Raw genomic sequence first — 27840 nt, 5'->3', positions numbered from 1 at the left:
TGAAGAAATCAAAGACCTCCATTTTCCCATCCCTTCCAGCCACCAATCCCAGCCTTCGGTGTTTACTCCACTGTGCTCTTTCATCTTCCTGTTCAACGTCCTCAGCCCGTCGATGGCTTGAGTGAGGCTGCCATCTGCAGCTGTGTTGTTGGGAATGAATGTGCAGCATTGTTCCCCGAACATGGCACAAACACCTCCTTTCTCTGCCAACAACATATCCAGAGCAATACGGTTCTGGAAGGCCATAAGGGACGTGGCTTCTAACTGTGAATGGACAGCCTTAAATCCTTCCTCAGTCCAATTTCCTAATTTCTGCACATTGTAGTGGATGTAGTTTATTCTGTCTACGTTCTTATTAATTGAACACCACCAACAGATGGAGGATTCGAATCCAGCTGCTATTTGATCAACCAGTTTATACTCGTCAGGCACTCCTCTGGGGACTCCTATTGCATCAATATATGTTGGATCTTCCACTCCTTTCCAATCTCTTTTTACTCTATGTCTGGTTATGCCTTTCTGCCAGTCTTCAGGAACGAGAGAGGCTGTATATGTCATGACTTCTTCAGGTGTCATGGGTATAGCTTTAACCGGTAACAATAATGATATTAATGCACAATAACCTGACACATGTCTTGGCAGTCTGTCAAAGATTCTGTTATCACCACACCACCACCATACATCACTCCTACTGACAGGTTTGAATGTGGAATTACTATGGACCACATCCTTACACCAGGCAGTGTGGTTTAAGCTACCCAAAGTCTTACTTGTCCCTGTCAAGTTTACACATGTATGGTTAGCATGCCCAACTTTGCTTGAAAATAAAGGTTTAATCTTAGTCAATTTTGGTCAATGGATAGATCTTGTTTGCTGCAATGTATGTCTGTGTCATTACAGTCAGCAGACAGTCTTTGGGTAATGCTGCCGGTATTACCTGTAATATAGGTCTGGGTCCCATACATACAACACAGTCCCTTTTTGTAGCTAGTCCTGCCTATTTAGTTTGTTGATGTGTCCTGTATTGTCGTGTCCGACACTTATGGCTTTCACTAATAAGCCTAATCCAAAAAAGAAAAGTAGCATAATAAGGACTGTCCATGGGGTCCAGGGACCCTCGTTCTTTTTGTTTTTTACTTTTGTCATTTCTACACACTACAGCACACCTATGTTCAGAACAGTGGTTTCTTAAAGTCTTCTGCTAGCTTTCGTGTCTAACCTGGATCTTAACACCAAGCTCACACACTATTACTAGTCTTATCCTACTGTTCTTACTGTTTGCCTGTGTCTGCAGAAATGACTTTCTTACAGTGACATGGAGATTTTACATGCTCCGAAACCACAAACTAAAAAACAGATGATGTCATTTCTTGGACTGACAAATTACTGCTTGTAATTTGATTGTAAGAATAAGTTCATGACTAGTGTTTTGGTACAAGTGTATGGCTGTTGTTGCAGCCTCTATGGCTGTTCAAAGTAGCAGTAATGTTGTTCTATTCCATCAGCTGACATTGAAAGTTCCACATGCAGTTTCTGCACTTCTGTTGCAGACAAACATGAGCTTTTTGTCCCCAGCAAGACATCTTTCGTGCATGTCCTTGCTATTATCACAACAGCGTGTACGCATGGTGGTAGAGCACTTGCCACTGCATCCAATGTAGATGAGTAGTAGGCAACTGGCCTTAATTTCGAGCAACATTGACAGAGTTGTCCTGAATTCACTATTTGATATATCAGGGTCATTGTCCTGCTGAAAGATGAACTGTCACCCAGTCTAAGGTCAAGAGCGCTCTGGAGCAGGTTTTCATCCAGAATGTCTCCACACATTGCTGCATTCATCTTTCCCTCAATCCTGACTAGTTTCCCAGTTCCCTCCACTGAAAAACATCCCCACAGCATGATGCTGCCACCATCATGCTTCACTGTATGGATGGTGCCTGACTTCCTCCAAACATGATGCCTGGCATTCACACCAAAGAGTTCAATCTTTGTCTCATCAGACCAGAGAATTTTGTTTCTCCTGGTCTAACAGTCCTTCGGTTGCCTTTTGGCAAATTCCAGGTAGCCTGCCATGTGCTTTTTTACTAAGGATTGGCTTCTGTCTGGCCACTCTGCAGACATAGTTGTCCTTCTGGAAGGTTCTCTCTCCACAGAGGAATGCTGGAGGTCTGACAGAGTGACCACCAGGTTCTTGGTCACCTCCTTGACTAAGGCCCCTATTCCGATCGCTCAGTTTAGACGGGTGGCCAGCTGTAGGAGGTTAACTGGTGGATCCGAACTTCATCCTTTTACAGATGATGGAGGTCACTGTGCTCATTGAGACCTTCAAAGCAGCAGAAATGTTTCTGTACCCTTCCCCAGATTTGTGCCTCAAGACAATCTTGTGTCGGAGGTCTACAGACAGTTCCTTTGACTTCATGCTTGGTTTGTTCTCTGACATGCACTGTCAACTGTGGGACCTTATATGTAGACAGGTGTGTGCCTTCCCAAATCATGTCTAATCAACTGAGTTTTGCCCAGGTGGACTCCAATTAAGATGCAGAAACATCTCAAAGATGATCAGTGGAAAATGGGTGCACCTGAGGTCAATTTTGAGCTTCGTTTTAGGTGCATGTCCACTGTGAGAGACATAATCTAAAAAAAAATCTGGAAATCACAGTGTATGATTTTTTTAATCATTTATTTGTATGTTACTGCTGCAAATAAGTATTTGATCCCCTACCAACCAGCAAGAATTCTGGCTCACACAGACCTGTTAATTTTTCTTTAAGAAGCCCTCTTATTCTGCACTCTTTACCTGTATTAATTGAACCTGTTTGAACTTGTTATCTGGATAAAAGACACCTGTTTAAACACTCAGTCAATCACACTCCAACCTGTCCACCATAGCCAAGACCAAAGAGCTGTCTAAGGACACCAGGGACAAAACTGTAGACCTGCACAAGGCTGGGATGAACTACAGGACAACAGGCAAGCAGCTTGGCAGAAGACAACAACTGTTATGATTATTTATTAGAAAGTGGAAGAAACACAAGATGACTGTCAATCTCCCTCGGTCTGGGATTTCATGCAAGATCTCACTTTGTGGGGTAAGGATGATTGTGAGAAAGCTCAGACCTACACAGGAGGACCTGGTCAATGACCTGAAGAGAGCTGGGACCACAGTCACAAAGATTACATTAGTAACACATGATGCTGTCATGGTTTAAAATCCTGCAGGGCAGCAAGGTCCCCATGCTCAAGCCAGCACATGTCCAGGCCCATTTGAAGTTCACCAGTGACCATCTGGATGATCCAGAGGAGGCATGGGAGAAGGTCATGTGGTCAGATGAGACCAGAATAAAGCTTTTTGGAATCAGCTCCTCTTACCATGTTTAGAGGATGGGAACAACCCCAAGAAAACCATCCCAACCGTGAAGCATGGGGGTGGAAACATTATACTCTGGGGATGTTCTTCTGCAAAGGGGACAGGATGACTGCACCATATTGAAGGGAGGATGGATGGGGTCATGTATTGCGAGATTTTGGCAAGCAACCTCCTTCCCTCAGTAAGAGCATTGAAGATGGGTCATGGCTGGGTCTTCCAGCATGACAATGACCCAAAACACACAGCCAGGGGAACTAAGGAGGGGCTCCGTAAGAAGCATTTCAAGGTCCTGGAGTAGCCTGGCCAGTCTCCAGACCTGACCTCAATAGAAAATCTTTGGAGGGAGCTGAAGATCTCTATGGAGGAGTGGACCAAAATCCTTGCTGCAGTGTGTGCAAACCTGGTGAAAAAAAAAAAAAAAAAAACAGGAAACGTTTGACCTCTTTAATTGCAAACAAAGGCCACTGTATACCATTTCTTTTCTTTTTTTACACATTATGTCTCTCACAGTGGACATGCGCCTAAGATGAAAATTTCAGACCCCTCCATGATGTCTAAGTGGGAGAACTTGCAAAATCGCAGGGTGTTCAAATACTTATTTTCCTCACTGTACATTGGCCTCCTGTGAAACTGAGTGACAGAACTGTGTTAGATCTAAATTCTACTGTTTCAAGAAAACATTGAACTGAAAAATACAGGACATAGTGCTATTTTAACACTAAAATCATAAATTAAATCTTCATTTGTTTGGACAAGGATCAAATTTGATGTAATTTGCACTGTCCTGAGGTAAATCGCTCTTGAAATGCCAGTGGCCGCCAAACCAAGTAATAAATAAATAAATAAGTAAATCAAAAAGAAGTGTTAATGACAATGTCAGATTGGAATGTTGACATTTTCATACTAACATCTTCAATCCCCCATTTACATCACATATCTGTCCAAGCCGCTGCTTGTGGCCCCGTGTGAAAGGTCATGTTGGATTAAGGTATCACTATGAATGCATGCTTCCTTATGGACAGGCAGAAGGGAGACCTAAATCCCTGTCTGGAGCAGAGCTGGTCTCAAGCCGCTGCTAAGCTCTCATCAGTCTCACCCTCTGCCTCACGGCTCTCTCCCTGTCATACCTCAGAGATCAGGCGTGATGACATGTAATGGTGGATATAATTGTTTTGTCCTCTATCTATCGTTTCCGCTTCTCCTCTCTGAGTTGGAAGTAAATGAAATGAGGTGACACATAAGGAGAGTATGAGCTGCTTCTGTCACAGAGTCAGTAATTTCTGCAGCCCGTCCACGAGGAAATGTCAGTGCGGCTGGAATCCAACAATTTTTTGTTGGTAGATCTGTTGGTGTTTTTCTATCTAAGTACACCTGATGAGCTCTCTTTACAGTACAGCAGATGCTACATTCTGACGGAATATTGGTTGGTAAGGTTAGACTTTTTGTGAAGCATCTTGAGAGAGCTTTTGGTGATTTGTTGTTATATAAATCAATGGAATTGAATTGAATATGTTGAACTGTCCAAGCAAGAAATCTTACTGCTGAAAAAAGGAGCCAACGCACATGTGCCAAAACCTACAGTTCCTCAAATGTGGCACTCTGATCTCTTCCTCCGTCTTTTATGATAAAACAATACTGAATTTATGTGGAAATGATTGTTGTACAAAAGCTTCAGATATCTGGCGCTGAGATAGATGACTGGGGTGCAGTTTTAAGCAAAAATAAAGTGACGAACCGCGGCTAATGATGTATGTGCAGTGAAGGCAGGGCGGACCAGTTTTTAGGGGGGGGACCATTCAGTCTGCGACACTGGTCTTCAACCAAGCTCTACCCCTTTATCCATTTATGGACTGGCAAGACACTTGAGCTTCAAATCCAGTCTTCAAAAAAACTCATGGATGACTTCATGGAGAGGTTGACTGTTATCCACACAGTCTTTGGTTCTGAGGAGTTAAAATGACTCAAAAGCCCTGAAGTCATTTCACTTGCACAGGCTTGCTCCCTTGAACTGTAAATAGCCAGTATCAAACAGCGAGCTAAACAGTAATCCTCCCCAATACGGCCAGTCATCTGGATTTTCCTCCTCCACAGATACTGCAGATAATGTGATTGTGTTATTTCCTCTACAGCACTCATGAGTCAAAAAATGTGCTTCTCATCATCACAGAACATATCCTTAATAATAACCGTGAAGGATAAATATATCCAAGGCTCCTTTTCAGCATGCAAAATAATGCATGGCGTTTCATTTCCAGTCGTGCACGGGTGAGGAATGACAAACACGGTGGAAGGTTACTGCGTTAAACAACTCGGTTCTGCTTAATCGTGACCGCTTTGATTTGGTCCTCAGCCCTTGAGAGGAGCCGCCCATCACAAATGATTGAGATGCACGGAGACGTGGAGCGGCCCCACTTCACCGTAATAAGAGGTCATCTCTGCTGGAGTGTGGAAATGTGTCCAATTAAAACAAAAAGGTTTTATCAAGAGCTGAAGCCATCCAGCAGCACCGCTCAAATAAATAGCCTGCAATTTCCTGAAATTCATATTCCGATAAGCATCTTATTTATTTATTTATTTATTTATTTTAAGGGAGGAAAAAGCAAACTAATGGAAAGGGTTTTCATCAGAAAAGGCCTCTTTTTTCTTAGATTTTTCTCTATTTTCAGTCTCTCACTGCAGCATGTGTGTGGTGCATGGATGTGCATGGGAGATAAACAGTGTAACTAATTGCTCATCTACCTATTTTTCTCTGCTTTTAAATTTTGCGCACCGTGCAGTTGAGAGGGGGTGTGAATTACTTAGTGCTCTGGGCACAAAGTACTTAATTGTTTTTTATATCATCATTATTCATCTCGTCTGCTGGCTCAATTGTGGTACTGGTGTGTTGAAAGATGGACCATCTGTACTTCTACAGCCCTGTTTCCTCTCGCTTCCTGGCCCTCTGCTTCTCCGAGTTGCTATTTTTGATGCGGCGTGTTTCTGTACTGATGGCATCTGAGTGTGTGATTTGTTGAGTCTGATGTGTGTGATTGCAGTACAAAGCAGCAGCTCGTGCAAAGCCTCCAAGCAAGGACAATGTTGTTTTGTTTTGGGGTTTTTTTTTGGTGTGTGTGTGTGTGTGTGTGTGTGGGGGGGGGGGGGGTTCTTTTTTAATTCGATGCCTCACGCAGCAGACAAATATGCACGGCTCCCAATTACTACGTCTCCAATGATTGCATCTCTGTGGAAATTAATTGCTGTTTTAATTTTGTTTTTTCCACTGACAAACCTTGACAAGTGAAAAAAAATGTCTTCAGTGACAGGTGTGCTTTCAGGCTGCAGATCAGAAATGTTATGTTCAGGCAAATGGCAGAGTGGGTTGTTTTCCCCTGAAGTAGGATAACACTCAGCCACTGAGCTCATCACTCTGTGACTGTCACTGTGCTTCAAATAGTTTGCACTTTATCAAATAAAGCTTGAAGTGGCCACCATAGTGGTACATTTACTGCAGTTTCCTGATGGCAGTACAGTTACATTCCTTACTATTTAATTCATTTTTTCTATGGAGCAGGTAGAGAAAAAAAATAAAGAGAAAATAAAAACTGACCTCAAGCCAGTTAGACAAGATGGTGTCCAAGATGGCTGCCAAAATGGGGGTTTTCACTAAAACACCTTTAAACAACATATAAACAACTTAAATATCACAGAGATTCAATGGAAAGACTATTGCAGGTCACAGCAAACTTATTTGTGCCTAAACTAAATTCATTCATGGGTTTAAGATTCAAAATGACGTCCAAAATGGCCAGCAATAGACCCTTATCATTAAAATACATAGTAGGAAGTTGTTTATATGTTGTTTAAAGGTGTTTTAGTAAAAAAAAAGAAAAAAAAGCCCTATTTTGGTGGCCATCTTGGACGCCATCTTGGATAACTGGCATAAAGCCAGTTTTTATTTTTGGGAACATCCTGATTGTGTTTTGAGGTCTGGTAAAGAACCTAAAAAAGTTGGTTTGGTTTAGTCCTGGGTGGGGGGTGTGTGCAAAGGTAGTGGTCGTAGCTCCCCTAGTAACACTTAATCTGCATCGTTCAAATCCACCCAGCTGTGATTTGATACCAGCATTATCTGGGGGAAGGAACCTGTGCTGGTCTGGCACCCATCAAGAGAGAGTCATAGATTCTCAACCACTTCATGCTATGGAATTTGAAGATAGGTGGTGGCACCACTTGGCCTCAGGGTCTATATAGAACTTATTACTTCTATAGTAGGTCTACAAGCAAGAAGGGAAACCAGCTGTTGACTACATTAGGTGTAAGAGCATGTACAGCACCAGAACATCGATGTATCTGCCACACTACAGATCCACCTTGGGTCCTGAATGGATCCCCACCTCTAAAAAGTAATCATCTGTCTGCTGCCACCAGGTGAAATGAGGATCTCCCCTTGACATTTTATAATCATTTAATCATTTTGTACATTTCAATGTGTTGTTAATCAGGATGTAAACCAACACTCAAGAACACTATATAAACAGTGTTGTCAGTTTCATTCTTTTAATAATCTAAAGAATAAGAAATGGCTCTTTAGGATCATAGCACAGCTTTTTCTTTCTTGTTTTTATTTCATTTATTTCTGTCTAATGTGCTTCAGTGGTGCGCACCAGAGTTGGCTCTATGGTCGTGGGCTGATCAGGCTCCATCACTGATGTCATGGGCCATCTGTAAGTATGTGGTTTGCATAGCATTCATCCCTTGAGACTCTTGAGTACAGGGTGGGCCAATAAAATGTTACCACTTTTTGATCGTACACAGGTTTTTGAAATGAGAACTTATTCAAAAATTTTATTTACAGACTTGTAACAGAAGCATCAAATAATATTTCATCAAATAACATTAGATACCAAAGGTTTCTCACTTTCCACGTCCCAACAGCCAGGGGCTGTGAGCATGGACCGGGCCGCCAGGCCACCCGCCCTCGACCGCCACCCAATCCTCTCTGCACCCGACCCCCATGGCCCCCTCTGCAGGTGGTGAACCCACAGGAGGGCGGGCCCACGTCACTCTTTCGGGCTGAGCCCGGCCGGGCCCCATGGGCTAAGACCCGACCACCAGGCGCTCGCGCGCGAGCCCCAACCCCAGGCCTGCCTCCAGGGTGGGACCCCGGCTCCGCCATACCGGGCAACATCTCGGTCCTTGATTTTTTACTGGTCATGGAGGTTCTGAACTGCCCTTAGTCTGACCCATCACCTAGGACCTGTTTGCCTTGGGAGACCCTACAGGGAGCACAAAGCCCCCGACAACATACACTCAACAAAAATATAAACGCAACACTTTTGGTTTTGCTCCCATTTTGTATGAGATGAACTCAAAGATCTAAAACTTTTTCCACATACACAATATGACCATTTCCCTCAAATATTGTTCACAAACCAGTCTAAATCTGTGATAGTGAGCACTTCTCCTTTGCTGAGATAATCCATCCCACCTCACAGGTGTGCAATACCAAGATGCTGATTAGACACCATGATTAGTGCACAGGTGTGCCTTAGACTGCCCACAATAAAAGGCCACTCTGAAAGGTGCAGTTTTGTTTTATTGGGGGGGGATAACAGTCAGTATCTGGTGTGACCACCATTTGCCTCATGCAGTGAACACATCTCCTTGGCATAGAGTTGATCAGGTTGTCAATTGTGGCCTGTGGAATGTTGGTCCACTCCTCTTCAATGGCTGTGCGAAGTTGCTGGATATTGGCAGGAACTGGTACACGCTGTCGTATACGCCGGTCCAGAGCATCCCAAACATGCTCAATGGGTGACATGTCCGGTGAGTATGCCAGCCATGCAAGAACTGGGACATTTTCAGCTTCCAAGAATTGTGTACAGATCCTTGCAACATGGGGCCATGCATTATCCTGCTGCAACATGAGGTGATGTTCTTGAATGTATGGCACAACAATGGGCCTCAGGATATATTCACGGTATCACTGTGCATTCAAAATGCCATCAGTAAAATGCACCTGTGTTCTTCGTCCATAACAGATGCCTGCCCATACCATAACCCCACCGCCACCATGGGCCACTCGATGCACAACATTGACATCATTAAACCGCTCACCCAAACGACGCCACACAGGCTGTCTGCCATCTGCCCTGGACAGTGTGAACCGGGATTCAGCCGTGAAGAGAACACCTCTCCAACGTGCCAAACGCCAGCGAATGTGAGCATTTGCCCACTCAAGTCGGTTACGACGACGAACTGGAGTCAGGTCGAGACCCCGATGAGGACGACGAGCATGCAGATGAGCTTCCCAGAGACGGTTTCTGATAGTTTGTGCAGAAATTCTTTGGTTATGCAAACCGATTGTTTCAGCAGCTGTCCGAGTGGCTGGTCTCAGACGATCTTGGAGGTGAACATGCTGGATGTGGAGGTCCTGGGCTGGTGTGGTTACACATGGTCTGCGGTTGTGAGGCTGGTTGGATGTACTGCTAAATTCTCTGAAACGCCTTTGGAGATGGCTTATGGTAGAGAAATGAACATTCAATACACGAGCAACAGCTCTGGTTGACATTCCTGCTGTCAGCATGCCAATTGCACGCTCCCTCAAATCTTGCGACATCTGTGGCATTGTGCTGTGTGATAAAACTGCACCTTTCAGAGTGGCCTTTTATTGTGGGCAGTCTAAGGCACACCTGTGCACTAATCATGGTGTCTAATCAGCATCTTGATATGGCACACCTGTGAGGTGGGATGGATTATCTCAGCAAAGGAGGAGTGCTCACTATCAATCAATCAATCAATCAATCAATCAATCAATTTTTTTATATAGCGCCAAATCACAACAAACAGTTGCCCCAAGGCGCTTTATATTGTAAGGCAAGGCCATACAATAATTATGTAAAACCCCAACGGTCAAAACGACCCCCTGTGAGCAAGCACTTGGCTACAGTGGGAAGGAAAAACTCCCTTTTAACAGGAAGAAACCTCCAGCAGAACCAGGCTCAGGGAGGGGCAGTCTTCTGCTGGGACTGGTTGGGGCTGAGGGAGAGAACCAGGAAAAAGACATGCTGTGGAGGGGAGCAGAGATCGATCACTAATGATTAAATGCAGAGTGGTGCATACAGAGCAAAAAGAGAAAGAAACAGTGCATCATGGGAACCCCCCAGCAGTCTACGTCTATAGCAGCATAACTAAGGGATGGTTCAGGGTCACCTGATCCAGCCCTAACTATAAGCTTTAGCAAAAAGGAAAGTTTTAAGCCTAATCTTAAAAGTAGAGAGGGTGTCTGTCTCCCTGATCTGAATTGGGAGCTGGTTCCACAGGAGAGGAGCCTGAAAGCTGAAGGCTCTGCCTCCCATTCTACTCTTACAAACCCTAGGAACTACAAGTAAGCCTGCAGTCTGAGAGCGAAGCGCTCTATTGGGGTGATATGGTACTACAAGGTCCCTAAGATAAGATGGGACCTGATTATTCAAAACCTTATAAGTAAGAAGAAGAATTTTAAATTCTATTCTAGAATTAACAGGAAGCCAATGAAAAGAGGCCAATATGGGTGAGATATGCTCTCTCCTTCTAGTCCCCGTCAGTACTCTAGCTGCAGCATTTTGAATTAACTGAAGGCTTTTTAGGGAACTTTTAGGACAACCTGATAATAATGAATTACAATAGTCCAGCCTAGAGGAAATAAATGCATGAATTAGTTTTTCAGCATCACTCTGAGACAAGACCTTTCTGATTTTAGAGATATTGCGTAAATGCAAAAAAGCAGTCCTACATATTTGTTTAATATGCGCTTTGAATGACATGTCCTGATCAAAAATGACTCCAAGATTTCTCACAGTATTACTAGAGGTCAGGGTAATGCCATCCAGAGTAAGGATCTGGTTAGACACCATGTTTCTAAGATTTGTGGGGCCAAGTACAATAACTTCAGTTTTATCTGAGTTTAAAAGCAGGAAATTAGAGGTCATCCATGTCTTTATGTCTGTAAGACAATCCTGCAGTTTAACTAATTGGTGTGTGTCCTCTGGCTTCATGGATAGATAAAGCTGGGTATCATCTGCGTTACAATGAAAATTTAAGCAATACCGTCTAATAATACTGCCTAAGGGAAGCATGTATAAAGTGAATAAAATTGGTCCTAGCACAGAACCTTGTGGAACTCCATAATTAACTTTAGTCTGTGAAGAAGATTCCCCATTTACATGAACAAATTGTAATCTATTAGACAAATATGATTCAAACCACCGCAGTGCAGTGCCTTTAATACCTATGGCATGCTCTAATCTCTGTAATAAAATTTTATGGTCAACAGTATCAAAAGCAGCACTGAGGTCTAACAGAACAAGCACAGAGATGAGTCCACTGTCCGAGGCCATAAGAAGATCATTTGTAACCTTCACTAATGCTGTTTCTGTACTATGATGAATTCTAAAACCTGACTGAAACTCTTCAAATAGACCATTCCTCTGCAGATGATCAGTTAGCTGTTTTACAACTACCCTTTCAAGAATTTTTGAGAGAAAAGGAAGGTTGGAGATTGGCCTATAATTAGCTAAGATAGCTGGGTCAAGTGATGGCTTTTTAAGTAATGGTTTAATTACTGCCACCTTAAAAGCCTGTGGTACATAGCCAACTAACAAAGATAGATTGATCATATTTAAGATCGAAGCATTAAATAATGGTAGGGCTTCCTTGAGCAGCCTGGTAGGAATGGGGTCTAATAAACATGTTGATGGTTTGGATGAAGTAACTAATGAAAATAACTCAGACAGAACAATCGGAGAGAAAGAGTCTAACCAAATACCGGCATCACTGAAAGCAGCCAAAGATAACGATACGTCTTTGGGATGGTTATGAGTAATTTTTTCTCTAATAGTTAAAATTTTGTTAGCAAAGAAAGTCATGAAGTCATTACTAGTTAAAGTTAATGGAATACTCAGCTCAATAGAGCTCTGACTCTTTGTCAGCCTGGCTACAGTGCTGAAAAGAAACCTGGGGTTGTTCTTATTTTCTTCAATTAGTGATGAGTAGAAAGATGTCCTAGCTTTACGGAGGGCTTTTTTATAGAGCAACAGACTCTTTTTCCAGGCTAAGTGAAGATCTTCTAAATTAGTGAGACGCCATTTCCTCTCCAACTTACGGGTTATCTGCTTTAAGCTACGAGTTTGCGAGTTATACCATGGAGTCAGACACTTCTGATTTAAAGCTCTCTTTTTCAGAGGAGCTACAGCATCCAAAGTTGTCTTCAATGAGGATGTAAAACTATTGATGAGATACTCTATCTCCCTTACAGAGTTTAGGTAGCTACTCTGCACTGTGTTGGTATATGGCATTAGAGAACATAAAGAAGGAATCATATCCTTAAACCTAGTTACAGCGCTTTCTGAAAGACTTCTAGTGTAATGAAACTTATTCCCTACTGCTGGGTAGTCCATCAGAGTAAATGTAAATGTTATTAAGAAATGATCAGACAAAAGGGAGTTTTCAGGGAATACTGTTAAGTCTTCTATTTCCATACCATAAGTCAGAACAAGATCTAAGATATGATTAAAGTGGTGGGTGGACTCATTTACTTTTTGAGCAAAGCCAATAGAGTCTAATAATAGATTAAATGCAGTGTTGAGGCTGTCATTCTCAGCATCTGTGTGGATGTTAAAATCGCCCACTATAATTATCTTATCTGAGCTAAGCACTAAGTCAGACAAAAGGTCTGAAAATTCACAGAGAAACTCACAGTAACGACCAGGTGGACGATAGATAATAACAAATAAAACTGGTTTTTGGGACTTCCAATTTGGATGGACAAGACTAAGAGACAAGCTTTCAAATGAATTAAAGCTCTGTCTGGGTTTTTGATTAATTAATAAGCTGGAATGGAAGATTGCTGCTAATCCTCCGCCCCGGCCCGTGCTACGAGCATTCTGACAGTTAGTGTGACTCGGGGGTGTTGACTCATTTAAACTAACATATTCATCCTGCTGTAACCAGGTTTCTGTTAGGCAGAATAAATCAATATGTTGATCAATTATTATATCATTTACCAACAGGGACTTAGAAGAGAGAGACCTAATGTTTAATAGACCACATTTAACTGTTTTAGTCTGTGGTGCAGTTGAAGGTGCTATATTATTTTTTCTTTTTGAATTTTTATGCTTAAATAGATTTTTGCTGGTTGTTGGTGGTCTGGGAGCAGGCACCGTCTCTACGGGGATGGGGTAATGAGGGGATGGCAGGGGGAGAGAAGCTGCAGAGAGGTGTGTAAGACTACAACTCTGCTTCCTGGTCCCAACCCTGGATAGTCACGGTTTGGAGGATTTAAGAAAATTGGCCAGATTTCTAGAAATGAGAGCTGCTCCATCCAAAGTGGGATGGATGCCGCCTCTCCTAACAAGACCAGGTTTTCCCCAGAAGCTTTGCCAATTATCTATGAAGCCCACCTCATTTTTTGGACACCACTCAGACAGCCAGCAATTCAAGGAGAACATGCGGCTAAACATGTCACTCCCGGTCCGATTGGGGAGGGGCCCAGAGAAAACTTCAGAGTCCGACATTGTTTTTGCAAAGTTACACACCGATTTAATGTTAATTTTAGTGACCTCCGATTGGCGTAACCGGGTGTCATTACTGCCGACGTGAATTACAATCTTACCAAATTTACGCTTAGCCTTAGCCAGCAGTTTCAAATTTCCTTCAATGTCGCCTGCTCTGGCTCCCGGAAGACAATTGACTATGGTTGCTGGTGTCGCTAACTTCACATTTCTCAAAACAGAGTCGCCAATAACCAGAGTTTGATCCTCGGCGGGTGTGTCGTCGAGTAGGGGAAAAACGGTTAGAGATATGAATGGGTTGGCAGTGTACACGGGGCTTCTGTTTAGGGCTACGCTTCCTCCTCACAGTCACCCAGTCAGCCTGCTTTCCCGGCTGCTCGGGATCTGCCAGGGGGTAACTAACGGCGGCTAAGCTACCTTGGTCCGCACCGACTACAGGGGCCTGGCTAGCTGTAGAATTTTCCACTGGTGCGGAGCCGAGTCTCCAATTCGCCCAGCCTGGCCTCCAAAGCTACGAATAAGCTACACTTATTACAAGTACGTTACTGCTAAAGGAGGCCGAGGAATAACTAAACATTTCACACCCAGAGCAGAAAAGTGCGGGAGAGACAGGAGAAGCCGCCATGCTAAATCGGCTAAGAGCTAGTAGCTACGCTAAGCTAGCGGATTCCTAAAAACACGCAAAGTGAATAATGTGTAAATAATTTAGAGGTGATTCAGCAGAAGGAGTGCTTTAGTTAAGGCACGTAAAGATTACACTGGGAAACAAATCGTAATCTAGATAACTAGATCAATCTAACTGCACAGATTAAACAGCTAACAGATACAGAAAAACACCGCTGTGCTCCGGAACAGGAAGTGATACAATACCGCAGTGAGAGCCAACCACCAGTAGAGGCAAGTCACAGATTTAGACTGGTTTGTGAACAATATTTGAGGGAAATGGTGATATTGTGTATGTGGAAAAAGTTTTAGATCTCTGAGTTCATCTCATACAAAATGAGAGCAAAACCAAAAGTGTTGCGTTTATATTTTTGTTGAGTGTAGCTCCTAGGATCATCCGGGTATGCAAACTCCCCCACCACGATAAGGTGGCAGCTAGAGGGGGAGTGGAGGAATTTAAGTATCTCGGGGTCTTGTTCACGAGTGAGGGACGGATGGAGCGTGAGATCGATAGACGGATCGGTGCAGCATCTGCAGTAATGCGGTCACTGTATCGGACCGTTGTGGTGAAGAGAGAGCTGAGTAGGGGGGCAAAGCTCTCGATTTACCGATCGATCTACATTCCGATCCTCACCTATGGTCATGAGATTTGGCTCATGACCGAAAGAACGAGCTCGCAAGTACAAGTGGCCGAGATGAGTTTCCTCCGCAGGGTGGCTGGGCCCTCCCTTAGCGATAGGGTGAGGAGCTCGTTCACTCGGGAGGAGCTCGGACTCGAGCCACTGCTCCTCCATGTTGAAAGGAGTCAGTTGAGGTGGCTCGGGCATCTTTTCCGGATGCCCCCTGGACGCCTCGCTGGAGAGGTGTTCCGGGCACGTCCCATTGGGAGGAGGCCTTGGGGAAGACCCAGGACACACTGGAGGGACTACATCTCTCGGCTGGCTTGGGAACGCCTTGGGGTTCCCCTGGAGGAGCCTGGAGAGGTGTGTGTGGATCAGGAGGTCTGGGCGGCTTTGCTTGAGCTGCTGCCCCCGCGACCCGACTCTGGATAAAGCGGAAGAAAATGGATGGATGGATGGTTTCTCATTTTGTCTCTTGTTTTCCACACAGTTCAATAATTAATGACATGTTCAATCCACGCTCCTCTTTGGATTACAGCTGCAACACGCATATTGAAGTTTGTTATGACATTGCTACACATCTCAAGAGGAATTGTCCAAATTTCTTTTTCATCCCTCTTTGATGCTTCTGTTACAAGTCTGTAAATAAAATTTTCGAATAAGTTCTCATTTCAAAAACCTGTGTATGATCAAAAAGTGGTAACATTTTATTGGTCCACCCTGTATGTATCCAGTAGGCACACAAACAGGTGGACGGTAGGAATTAAGCAGCGGAGGTAAGTAAGTCCCTTTGGCTGCTGTGTTGGATTTTTACACTCTGGGTCACCATATCAGATCCAGGGTAGATCTGAATATTGATTTGGCACAAGTTTTACACCAGATGGAGAGGAGGAGGGGCACAGCATCAGTAAAAGAGGTGAAGAACTGATTCACAAAGTTTTCTTTTAAAAGAGCATGTTTGGCAAATCAGTCCAGGTTCAGCTCTTGTTCAAACAAGGCAGTTAGGTGTTATATTGTTTAAAAAGAAAAAGTAATGCAATCCCACTCAAATTGTTGAAAAAAAACTATCAGGATGACAGAAAAATGGCTTGCTTCACTGGATTAAAAGCTATGTGTCATTTTTGAAGAAGAGCATAAAGACTACGTCCATTAAATGTGCTTTTAACATTTTCAATGTTATTTAATTTATTAAATTAGACTTTGACAGAAACATGCAAAAAAGAATTTTGATCTTTCAAATATTACAAAGTTAAAATCAGGCTTGCCAATAATGTTTTAGTGGTATAAAACCCTATAGGTTCAGGGGTCACGGGCCCAGGGGCCTGCGGCCCTATTGAAGCGATGAGCCGCGATCACATAATTTACCATTAAAACGGTCCTGGTATAACTACAGTATAGTGATTCAATGACTAAAAAGGTACTATAAACCCACCTAAGGCTTGATTTTAACATTATGAATCGAGTTCAGCTTGTTACACTGCTACTTCCGCATCTTTAAACGCTTGTCAAAGTTCAAATATCAGTGCAAGACTCTCACGAAACTCAGTGAACATTAGCTTTGCGTGTGATGTAACAACAAAATATCCAATATAAAGTATAATGGATAAAAGTACCCGTTTGAACTTTACGTTCAGGTCACAATATGTTAATACTCCCGTACTTGTTCAGAATAGGAAATTTATGCTGTGGTTACAACAGCTGGCTAGGCTTCTTTTATACTGCGCTTTCTGCTACTGTTTTGATGCTGCGCCCAGTGGTGACCAAAAGGCAGGCAAAGGCAGCACTAATGCTGCGTTTAGACATAATGATGACAAGTCATGAATGCCATGAAGTACACATTCTTGGCCACTGATCACGAATGTGATGATTCGGGGCAGAGGCGTCAGGTGTCCTCAGGAACTGCTGCAACCTGTTACCACACATTACGATTAATGGCACATGTTGCTGGAGAATTATCAGGAACCATTACCCATGGTCGAGAATAATGTTCTGCGTTGTTCCGCGTTGTTGCGCACTATTGCGCGTAACAGCACATCGTTAAGTTCTGTCACGTTGTGAATGAGTTGAATTGTCTACACACACACACACACACCCATATTCATCCAACCGTTGCTAACAATTCAGATCGCTCCAGTTTTTCAGAAGAACTTTGTGACTGCATGCATAGTTGGGCTCTGTGCCATGGAGTGGCGCAGAGAGGAGGAGGAGGAGACGGACAGAGCCAGATGTGTGGCTTCATGCAGCTCTCGTCTTGCGCGTTTTCCCAAACATCAGGCACATGCAGCAGGTGGAACACCTGCAGGAGCGCGCTGAAGAGCACTGAAATGAGACTTTTAGCTGACTTGGTGTCACCAATCAAACTGAATTCGGTGCAGCAGGGTTTAATTATGTGCGCTTCTTCCTCCACCGGACTGGAGGAGGTGCAGAGATGTCTGGCTGCACGTGAGTCTCCTTTCGCTCCTCTGGTTCCTCTGGCTCAGACTCGTTCTCCCGCTCATCGGTTACAACAGCAGGTGGAACACCTGCAGGAGCATCCTGAGGAGCTTCAGCAGGAATTTTAGAACGACACTTGGCTGACTTCGCGTCACTGTTCCTCTTCGGCATACTGCATCAAACTGAATGCTGTGGAGCCGAGTTTAATTGTGCGCACGTGACAGAAAACTGATTTGTCGTGGCGCGCAGTGAAATGTGACGCCGCGTTACAAGTCGTGTCAAAACTTGACAGTTTCCGTGTCACTTCGTAATAACGCGTGACAGTTTGGGCTCCAAGAACCATCACAGGAACCACTTACGAATGTTGTCACGTTCTATTAAGGATCACTACTCATCAAGAGGGATCAACATGCTCAGTTGCGACCTCCACGACGTGAGACGAAATGAGGGTGGTGTGTGACATTCGTGGAAGATTTTTTGACAGGCAAAAACATGCTCCATGAATATCAAGAATATCATGCACCAACACACACTATTCAGAAACCTATTCAGATGTGTTAAGTCACATTAAGAATGTCAGGAATGACAGAAAAATGACATCTGTAACACGTCTTGCTTATGTGTAAACGCACCTTAACATGCTCAAACTGCCCAAAATACCAAAAATATCCATTGTGGCTTTTTTTTATGATTTGCCTTAAATTTGAATGATTTTTGTAAATTAAAAAGCCACATTATTTTCTTTTTATATGTAAATAACGCTTAAAATACGAGCATATGCAGATGAAACCATGTATGTTATGCTTGATTCCACACTCATGCTGCCACCTTCACGCATCACTTCGATGATGTTACAGCCACAGATAAATAATCGCTGCTGGATGTCACACACATCATTACACCTACAATGAACCTCTTCACCCTCTGCACAGTTTCTTTTCTCACCATTTCTCTCACGTGTAGCCATAACAGTGTCCTATCTGATAACACCCTAACGACTGATGGCGTGCGCTCTGATTTCAGGGTGGAGAGGTTCTGCTGCTGGAAGTGGCTGAAAAGTGCTGTATCAGTGAGTTAAGAAACCACAAATAAAAACTCTGCTGCACTATACATGTAAACTATCACATTATTCCAAACTTTGTGTAAAAAAAGTCTAAATTATTCAATGGTTTCTTATGTTAAATAATGCATTTATCTTTTTTTCCTGTTACAAAACCAACAGTGAGTCCTTGTCAGTCGATATCCAACCTCAAGTGAAGCATTACAGACAGAGTTGTATGTAATAACCAAGCTTCACCTTGCAAAATGAGTTAATCTATCATTTCACTCCGTACAGTGCAGGCAAATCCTCTTCCAGACAGTTGGGCTCAGCCTATTCCTTCAATATGAATTGAGTTACATTCCAATCAAACAAATCTCTGCTTGTTCCAAACAGGGCTGCTCCAAACAGGGCAGTGAGTAATGGATTGAAAAAGTCTGGATTTGATTACCCCTGTTGTCCAAGGTTGACTAAGATCCATTTGAGATGTATAGTGCACTGGAATACCAATATGGAAACCCTCCAGCTATTGACCCTGTCTTTAAGTGGAGCTGTGCTTTTAGTGTACTTACACAAGAGTTAGATGTTTCACATCTTCTCCTTTCTGGCACTTTTGCAGTAGTTTTGATGGCAGACACGGGCCTCCTTTTCTCCATTCTGCATTATTGATGCATCACAGAATGTGGATAGCCTACTTACTGTCACAGCTGGATCAAGATGACATCTCAGTCTTGCAAGGAAACCCAAACTCAATGTTACAACTGGGAACAATGGTATGGATCCTTCCTTGATGATGTGGCAGTCAAAGGTCATAACCATCGGAAGACAAATAAAGCAAGAGCACATATTGTAACACTGGCGACTTTTATTTTGTTTTGTCTTTGCACAATGTCCATAATTGAACATGGTAAATATTTGTGTGACTGCGGGTTGCAAAAATAAGGAGAGCCTACCGTCCACATTCTGCAAAGCAACGCAAGTGTCATCACTGGTTTCCACCCGTCTCATCTTGTCATTTTCATGCCCAGAATCCACATTCTTTAAATAACAAATCTCCTCTCCTTGAGCTCATGTGTGCTCATAGGCATGCTGGTCTCAGTGGCAAACCAAGAGGGAGAAACAGGGGCTGTTGTAACCCCCCCAGCTGATCCACTGACCAAAGGTGTGACAAAATATGACTAAAGTCTTGTATAAACAAAATCTGACTGGTGAACACTGCTGCATGCAGAATTTAAAAATTTCACCAATCAAGTCTAGGAGCATGAGCTGAAGCAGCACTTTGACACATCCATGACACTACAGAACTGCCTTGGGTCCTGGATGGCAACCACCCAGGCAGACAATCGATCCATCCCCGTGTCTAAAATAACCATCTGTCTGCCGCAGCCGGGTGAAACATGAGCATCCACTTGGCCTTTTCCAGCTGCCGAGGTCCTCAAAATATGCTTTCATGCAGCAGGGTGTGAGTTTTATTCCTTTCCCACGTGAAGACAGGGGGAGGAAGCGCCTCTCTACACGGAGACACGCTTGGTCCAACTTATGGTAAAAAGACATTTTCTTTCCCCTTCATGAGAGAAATTGAATTGGCTCATTCAGTGTTTGAAGTGTTGTGAAAAGGCAAATCATTTTCTGAATCTATTGCTTCCTTTACTCTTTAAGCTTCATGACACAATGAATCATTTTCTGAAGAAATTGTTTAATGTTGGTGGTGGTGCGTTTTTTTTTGGGGGGGGGGGGGGGGGTGCGCAAAGAGTCAGCATTTTGGAATTGTGAATCATATTCTGAATCAGTGAATCCCCACTATCCACTAGATGTCATTTTGCAAATCTTATGAGCATTTTGAAATGGTGCATGATTTGTTTTTCCAAGAAAATATTTTTATTTCACATTTTTATCATCTCAAAACACGGGATCGTTATGTGAAGCACTTTTTGGGGGGGTGGGGGGTGGGGGGTAGTTAGGTTTTGTAAAACAGTGAATCATTTTATGACAAATTTGTTTCACTTTTTTTGAACATTTCACCGCTGTGAATCATTTGGTGGCTCAGTGAATCCTCACTGTATGGATTAGATGTTACCATCATAGCGTTTTAAACATTTATAAACGGTGTATCTTTTTTTGAAAATATTGCTTCATTTAGTGTTCTCAAAGTTTCAAAACAGCAAATAATTTTCTGAAGCTGTTATTTCATTTAATGTTTTAAGAACCAATATTTCATTTAACATTTGGAGCTTTGCAAAACAGTGAATCATTTTTCTGAAGCAATGGTTTCATTTACTTTTTAGAGCGTTTCATGGCAAAGAAGCATATGTGCCACAGTGAATTCTCACTGGATACTAGAGTTTGTCATCATAGTGTTTTCAGCTTTTATGAACAAGGCATCAATTTATGAAGCAATTGCTTTTTTTTAGTGTTCTGAACATTTCATTTTCTGAAGCAACTGGTTCATACCATGTTTTGAGTAATTGTCAACACAATCATTTTATGAAAGAATTGTTTTGCTTACTACAATTCAAATAAACATGAATCATCACAGATATGAATGTATGAGACCAAATTAAATACCATGCATAATGTATTTCATGTGCATATTGTCCTCATGGTTGATGTGCACTGTTTCTGTCAAACGCTGCACGTGGTTGCTGGGGGAAGCTTCTGCTGGTCAGGATCTTGCTCTCTCTCCTTCCTCTGTTTCCTCCTTTCTTCTGAGGTGTTCATCTGTATTTTTTTAGAAGACCTCCACTCCCGTGTGGCTCTTTGCTCGCCACCTGGCTTGCTTGCTTCTAGCTGATGGAGCAGTTCTTGAGTTCTTGTGCTTCTGGAGCTCCTTTCTTCTGCCCTCCACTGGTCCCTTTTCCTTCACTCAGCTGGGAGTAGAAGATCTACTTTGGAAGTCAGCTGTCATCCATCCTAACAACGTGACCCACCCACCAAAACTGGTTCTTGATGATGACACATTCGATTCTCTGGAGGTTGGCTTCAGCCAGGACCCAGATGTTGGTGCGGTCGTCGTCCCACCTGATGCGGAGGATACACCTCAGGCACCATTGGTGGAATCACTCAAGAGTCTTCGGTGGTGGCGGTATAGTAGTTCAGGTCTCAGATCTGTACAGCAGGATTGGCATGACAACAGCTTTGTAGACAAGGATTTTTGTCTTGTGTCAAAGGTCTCTGTTTTGAAAACATGAGTGTGAGGCCACCGAGGTGCACCACAAAGCGCCACAGGCGGTCTTTCCTACCTGTGGCAATCAGAATGTATAAGTCCTCCCCCTTCTGCAGGATGAATACATAACGATCAGAGTTTTTCAGTTACTCAGAGCTATGTGCAATACGTCAAACATCTGCAAGTGTCTTCCAGTCATTTTGCCTAAACATGTTGTACTCTTTGTTGTCATTGTAAGAAAAAAAAAAAAAAAACGTTTACTGTTTCAGCACTCTGGCAAAACTTTTTCATTTGGGATTAATAAAGTTCTTTCTTATTTTGATCCTTAAATCAGCTAAAGACAGTTCCTGCACATTTGAGTCAGTGTTGGATCTTGTCATCAATGTCAGCGTTTGATGCATTTGATGACACGTGCCTGCTCAAGTATCGAAAGTAAATGTGAAAACAATGTGTCTGTATGATCTGATAGTTGATACCTTTCTGGATTAAAGGGTTTTTGTTTGTTGTTGTTTTTTCACCCTGAGCTGCTGGACATTGATGCCTTATATGAGTTTATTTATATATATATATATATATATATATATATATATATATATATATATGAAGACTGTAATGGTCTCATCAATCTGTTTTGGTTGGATGTCTTGTCCCTGGCCTTGCCAAGCATGGTGAAGCCTTATTGCTGTAAATCGGGGGTAATCTGCCCCATTCCTGGGGATCACCCACCCTGCATGTTTTCTAAGTGTATCTGCTGCAAGCACAGCTGATTATAGTCCAGGCTGGTGTTCTCTTGTTGATTTGCTGAGCACACCTGACTTCGTTCATGATCAGTGGGTGGAGCAGTGAGAGTTGGAAGACTCGCAGGACAGATGACCTCCAGCAGCAGGGTGGGTGACCTAAACTTTGTGATGTCTCCTACACTTAGACTGAGAACCTTCACTGACAGACTGAAGCTAAAATATTCCTCCAGTGTGCATCTTTTCTGAAAGAGAGGGGAGGCAGAGGCAGCTTCCCCAGTTTGACCTATAGATGGCAGTATTCCAACAGAAACAGTGTTCAAGTCACAGCATCACTGTTTCACTACTGTACACACACTGATGAGTTAAACATTTTTTTTTTTTGTCAAAGAGATGACGTAATGCGACTTATAAAATTTAATTAACATTTTGTCAAAAACATATTCTATAAATACAATTATTTTAGAGATGATATTTTCTTTTCTGCAGGGAGTTTTCCAAACTGAACTTAATGATGAGTAAACTTTTTTCACCCCCCCCAGGGAGCTGTGTAAATTTCCATATCACAATTACACCAAATTGTCTTTCTAAGTCCGAAACAGTGAATCGGAAAGTGTTTCTTGAATGCATTCATCAGTCATATTTCTCTGGGCGGAAACACTTAACATCATAATGAGCCGAGGGGGCTGGCTTTAAACGCGCAGCGTGCCGGTGGCACAGTGCGCGCACACTGTACACTGATGGAACCGCTAATCCGCGTCAGTCCGCCATCAGTTCTCCGAGAAAACCGCGCTGCGGCCGTGATCCACCGTCGGTCGATGGCCAGCCCAGAGCCCAGGTCCACATAGACCGATCAGAGGAGGCGGAACCCTGCAGGAATGTTCCACCTCACTGACACCGTCCAGTAAAGTCACGCCAGGCGGGTCCACGTCCATCCGCCGCGAAGTTTACGCACCGAATCTGCAAATTAGACGCGCGCTTCATGAAAGCTTGAATGAATGACGCCGCCGCGTAACAGCGTTCCTACGCGCAAATATTTTGAGGACTGAAGCAGCAGTGAATATAAAATTATTGTTGCAACTCTGAGAGAGAGAGAGATAGAGAGAGGAAGCGTTTGGAGACGTTTGTTTCTTTGACTGTGAATGTGATCGGAGCGCATCCAGAAGACAGCCGCGCTGGAGCCGTCAGGATAAACCGGGAGATTCACTTTCACTAAACAGGTGAGTGACGCTCATTTATCCTAAATCTGCTTTGCAAGGCTCCACAGACCCCGCAGCTGGCAAAACATCCACTGATTTCTGTCATCGTTTCTAATAGAATTGACCAGTTTTCATTTTCCGCTGCAGGTTTTTGGTTTTTTTGATAAGGCGGCAGCAGCAGCAGCCCGTTTCAGTTCTTCATTCCATCTTTGCTCACAGTGGCGCATGAAATGAATGAAAATGTGCTTTACAACTCTGCGCTCCTTCTGCGTCAAACATGGTTATTTTACGCACAGTAATTGGCGCCTGTGCGTAAAATCAGTTCGTTTTACGCACAAACAGCATCGGTACGTTTGAAGTGTTATTCGGGTTTTATGTTGGTGTTGCATTTAATGCTTTGATTTCTTTAATTAATTATAATTTGAATAGCAACGTATTACAAATATAATAGTGAGTTGCAACCTGTGCTGCTAATTGATTCTTGCCCGATGTGCGTGTTTTGGTGTTAATAACGGTTCTTGCCATGCAGTGAAGTTATTTTTAGAGCCATATAATGCTTGAAATCATCACATTTAGACGCTATGATGATGTCCATTAGTCAGCTCAAAATTCACACTGCCGAATAGACAATTTTACATAGAGGATCCACAGCAACAAGTGCACCTACAGCCTAAAATGACAGTCTGTCACATGCACACATGCATAAGCTGGACTATATATTTATTATGCATTGTTGCCAAACTAAAATTTACTCCAGAACTCATCTGTCAAGGTCAGCAGCTGCTCCTGCATTCTGTCAAACCGCCAACTCTCCTGCAAGCATCTTTGACAATGACCCTAAAGAAAGTAAATGTTGTCTTTAGTAGAAAATTGCCTAACATTTGCATAAAAATAACTTGCGTCTGCCGAAGTGGATGGGTTGCCTATTAATTCCTCTGGCCTGTGCAATCAAAACATGTTCCTTCTTGGTGAAATCAGGGTTTGTGTGTGTGAAGCATGACCTGCTCACATCATTAATTTAATATCCATCTCAAAGTGAAACAGCAGTTTGACCCCAAAGTGGCCACCGGAGTGGAAATTGCTGCCTTTGGAAGAACAAGCTGGCACTCAGCATTGGTTTGATTATCACGTGCTGATTATATTCACCTAATTAACTCCAGTCTGCTGAAGAAGAAAAAAGCACTAAATGATAGTGAGATGCTGCCACTGAGGCATCATCGCCTCCAACCAGCTGCTATTCAGAAGCTGCTATATCACAGTTTCCACAGTTCTACTAGCTCCGCTTTGGGTTAAATATGTATTCACTGATGCACTTTCAGTAGTAAATACTACTGCAACAAGATTCTTTTCAAAGCTGTATTTACTTTGAAAGCGATTAAAATTACACTCTGTCTGTGCTGCCACTTTAAATTATTGAGGATGTGAGTGAAGATGTGAAGAATTCTGCCCAACGAATCGCTTTCAAGTGAACCCTTTGAAGACAGCCGGGTCTAGAATAACGTTCGAGAACCACAGCATCACACGTCCTTTCGATCAATAATGTTAACTGCTACGAGCTGCAAAGAAATGATTCTGACTGGACAAACTTGCATCAAGCTTCACTTGATATTTCTCAATCTGTCACCGCTCTGCAGTGCGTTTATTGGATCCACAGCACTGCTGGTTTTTCAGTCCAGAGTGTCACTTAAATAAGTTTAAAGAAGCACCATGTTTTCAACAGAAAACACACCAGCTCTTGGTATTTAAGTTGGACTTTTGTTATAAAATGTATTGAGTGTAAAGATTAGTGTGCTTTAAATGTGAAATTTTGTATTTGCTTAATCTAGTTATGTCAACTGCTCTCACAAAACTTGGTTGTTTAAATGCAAAGGTGTAAACAACCACATTTGGGTGACATAACTAGATTACGTTTTTAACGCTCCAACTTTTAGACTTGCACTCATAATCTTAATATGACTGTTGATCAGCCTCATGTGCCTTATCGCCACAACAATAAGCCTCCATCACAATCTGCGATAAACTGTCCTGATTGACATACACGGCTCTGTGGCGCCCCCTGTTGGTGAGTAATAAGCCCATGATGGGGCCACACAGCACAGATCCTCTCTTCTTCTCCAACAATTTGCACTAAACTAACAATTTGAGCTTGTAAACGGCACGGTTTGCCGTTGAACGTCTCGCTGTTTTTCTGTGTGCGTTGTCACCACCAGCGGCCGTGGTGCCCCCTCGTTTTCGGGTTTCCCCTTCAGGAAGCCAGACTCACCCCAATTTGGCTTGAGAGGTTCTGACAAGTTGCTGCACATGCAGGCTGAATCCTTGACCTATTTCTTAATGAGTGAATGCTGCAAAACGCGCTCAGCGCCTGGGTATTCTCCATGACCCCCCCACAAAACCCAACTCTCCCAACTGCGTTTTACTCGCACGCACATGCAGATAATGATGCTTTTGTTACTTATTCACCCCACTCATATACTGTAGGTCCTTCCTATCTGCCGAGTGTATAAATGCCAAGAGAGTGTTTGTTTTAAAGCAGTCGGCCTCCCGTCTTCTCTTGCTGCGAGCTGTTTATCTGAACCCCTCAACTGTCCAGCTGTCACAACAGAGATCTCAATCTCCCCGATCCTCACACGCTCCACTCGCTCAGCCTCGTTATGTGCACATTTACAGACAGTGTGTCTGGAAGCCGCGTTTGTGTTTCGTGTGCATGTGCGTTATCCGTGCGAAAGATTGACTAAAGTGAGATCTGGATCAGGAATGACACTTATCAAGTGGAATGCAGCCAGGGAGAATACGGAGTGGGAAAACATTCCGGCATCAGTGGAAAACAGACGCTTGCAAGTACCTTTTTGCTCTTAATCCATCCCTGAGGATTCTTCATTTAAATCTTCTGTGCTTTCCATTTCTTCTCTCAATGGGAATATTAACTTACATAATTACACTGTGTAGGGCATTTTGTGTGTGTGTGTATGTGAGACTGTACAAAATAACTCAGAAACAGGTATAAAGATTTTTACCAAATTTGGTATGAATGTTCCTTAAGTGAGTGTCTCAGGTTGATTTAGCATTTGGAAAAGTCATGGTGAATGTCATCCAAAAATCACATATTCCAGGATATCTCCACTGGAAGGGTGAGTCAAAGCTAATATCAATCAATCCTGTGTCTTATAATTAATATGACATCATTAAAATGCCATGAAATGATGTCACAAAAAAAAAAAATGTATTATCTACATGTGCATATGCATGCACGCACTGCCTCCAGTGTTTTTTTTTTTTTTTTTTTGCTGATGTACATTTAAAGCAACAACTTTAATCACTGATTGTTTTTTTGAAAATGAGGGATTAGATCTATCATTAGAAATGATGCCTGATACAGTCAGGTCCTGTCGATATTTATGCAGGGACAATTTTTGTAGTTTTACCTCTGTACACCACCACAACGGAGTTGACATGAAACAGTCAAGATGTGCTTGTAGTGTTGACTTTTAGAGTGGGAGCATAATGCTTTGGGGGTGCTTTTCTGCACATGGGACAGGACGACCAGTGTTGTATAAAGTACCGGAAAATCACACTTAAGTAAAAGTACAGATACCCATTAAAAAAATGACTTTGGTAGAAGTTCAAGTCACTGACTGAAATGTTACTCAAGTAAAAGTCTTAAAGTATCTAGTATTTATTGTACTTAAGTATGACAAGTAACGTACAACTAAATGTACTCAAGTATTGAAAGTAAAAGTAGAAGTAAATGTTAATAATCAAAAACGGACTGATTTTTTTATATTACAAAGTTTATCTAGGCTTGTAAATGACTGATAGTATTAGTCAAAATACTGAAAATTGTGCACATCACACAAAAACACTTCAGAAACAAGGTTTCAAAACCTAAACGAGAGTAGGCTACTCACTAGGTGTTCACAGGAAACAGTTATTTATAGTTATTTTCATTGTTACATGGTTTTATCTTTTCTGTTGTGTTTTGTTTCATTAGGTTCTTTTTGTCCCTTTCTCTAAAATTGTAACTATTAGTCTATTATTATTGACTATTATTGTCTATTATGTAGACTATTATTACCTCGCCATCACGTTTGTTTGT

At 42.7% G+C, this 27840-nt stretch overlaps 1 protein-coding gene across 1 annotated transcript in view; it reads left to right on the top strand.

Moving 5' to 3' along the window:
* The first annotated feature begins 23271 nt into the window (after window positions 1-23271).
* plxna2 (plexin A2) overlaps window positions 23272-27840 on the top strand; it is a 694900-nt gene continuing 690331 nt past the window's right edge. The window contains 1 exon segment of the mRNA XM_034173103.1: window positions 23272-23768. The gene's annotated coding sequence lies outside the window, so the exon portion shown is untranslated.

Source organism: Thalassophryne amazonica, chromosome 6 (assembly GCF_902500255.1).
Source record: "Thalassophryne amazonica chromosome 6, fThaAma1.1, whole genome shotgun sequence".
NCBI classification, from domain to species: domain Eukaryota; kingdom Metazoa; phylum Chordata; class Actinopteri; order Batrachoidiformes; family Batrachoididae; genus Thalassophryne; species Thalassophryne amazonica.
The sequence above is the reverse complement of the archived record's forward strand: the minus strand, read 5'-3'. Positions and strand labels throughout refer to the sequence as shown.